The following is a 2,173-nucleotide window of genomic DNA, read 5'->3' on the forward strand; positions in this document are numbered from 1 at the left end:
GCTTGGTTAATAGTAGAACCAATTATTGGTTATATGATGTTGACATGCCATTTATAGTCATTTATACAACATGGTCAACTATAAGACTAGTACCTTTTTCCACATTCTCTATATCTCTTTCTATATATTTATTGTATCTATCAGACTATATGAGGGCCCATTCCCCTTGATAAGACACGCCTTGCGCCACGCCCGACACTCCAACTCAAAGTGAGCAGCAACAACAGTGAACGGGGGTGATACACCATCTAAGAGCATTACTAGTAGAACCCTCAAATCCTCAAACCCATATAGCAGTTTTAAGGGTTGAGAAGTGCCGGTTTTTGACACTTTTAAGGGTTGAAAAACAGGGGCAAAGACTAGAACCCTCAAACCCAACCCTTAAACTGCTTTAAGGGTTGGATTTGAGGGTTCTAGTCTTTGCCTCAACCCCAACCTTTAAAACTGTCATTTCATATATCACACATTTCATCATATGACATATCACAAATTCCATCACATTTGACATAAAACAATAATCATTCTAGTTATTATTACAACACCGAATAAAACAATAATCATTCAAACTATTACAACAATGTTTGAGCAAATTACACTAATTGTTCGAATCAAATAGGACATAGAAAAGTAAAACAAAGATACATCATGGGCCAATGCGCCGCCCATCCAACTGCCAGTGGTGCTTTACTAGATCATCCCGGAGCCGACCATGAGTGCTTGCATCCTCAATCTCACGATGTGCTTGAAGAAAAGCGTGTATGCGAGAAGGGTTTCTTTCCGGTTGCACACGGGTACCAACATTGTCATAGAAACAAGGGAGGTTTAACCCTCTCTCATCCTCTAGGATCATGTTGTGTAGAATCACACAACATTTCATGATGTTCACCAAGGTTTTTTGTCCCAAAACCGAGCTGGACCACGAACTATGGCAAACCTTGCTTGCAAAACACCGAAAGCTCTCTCAATATCCTTGCGGGCTGCCTCTTGTGCCTTGGTGAAATGAGCCTCTTTTCTTGTTAAGGGCACCCCATTTTTCTCCTTGATGGACTTCACAAGAGTTGCCCATTCGGGATAGATGCCATCGGTGAGATAGTATCCCATTGAGTACTCATTGTCCATGATTTTGTAGTTGCAAGCTGGAGCATCCCCAGAAATTAATCTTTTGAACAAAGGAGATCTATTGAGGATATTGATATCATTAAGTGTTCCCGGCAACCCAAAGAATGCATGCCAAATCCATGTGTCTTGAGATGCTACGGCCTCAAGCACAATGGTAGCATCACAACTTTTACCGCAACACATTCCGTGCCATGCCTTTGGCCAATTTTTCCACCTCCAATGCATGCAATCAAGACTACCAAGCATCCCCGACCATCCCCTTTTTTCATTCATTTCCATTAATCTCTTTGTATCTTCCTCGTTTGGTGCCTGAAGATACTGCTCACCGTACAACCGGATGACCAACTTGGCAAACCTACAGACTGACTCCGTGGTTGTATCTTGCCCAATGCGAAGATACTCGTCGGTATAATCCGCGGGTATGCCATAAGCGAGTACCCGCATTGCCGTCGATATATTTTGATATGCACTAAACCCCATGATACCGGCGGCGGATCTACGACGTTTAAAGTAATAGGAGGCGGCCTCACAATCGGTGACAATCTTCACAAACAAACTACGCTGCATTCGGTACCTTCTGCGGAAGAGACGAGGAGGGTATGTAGGTACCTCCGCGAAGTAGTCTTCCATCAAATGCTCGTGTCCGAGAGCACGGTTCGGGTAGATGGTCACTCGCCCCATCTTCGACCCTCTCCTCTGATCCATCAGCTTCACGCGGTATTCAAACGATTGCACGTCGATGAGGAGGCTCATCATCTCGACGTCGTCGTCTTGCAACAACTCATCAATGTCGGAATCGTCGGATGTCGACCAATCCGACAAATCGGACATCGAGTCCATGACAATCTCCTCATTGTTCATCTCCATCTGCAAAGGACAGTCACTAATTAGTGCTAAAAAATGAAACAACAAAGAAAATGAAACAAAATGAAAAAAAGCACATAACCTCGAAGGAGGCGGCGTCGGCGGCTGGCGGGAGGGCGGCCGGGGCGCGGATTGGACGGCGGGAGGACGGCCGGGGCAGGGCGGGAGGGGCAGCCGGCGGCAGGGCAGG

The sequence above is a fragment of the Triticum dicoccoides genome, chromosome 3B (genome assembly GCF_002162155.2).
Source record: "Triticum dicoccoides isolate Atlit2015 ecotype Zavitan chromosome 3B, WEW_v2.0, whole genome shotgun sequence".
Taxonomy (NCBI): domain Eukaryota; kingdom Viridiplantae; phylum Streptophyta; class Magnoliopsida; order Poales; family Poaceae; genus Triticum; species Triticum dicoccoides.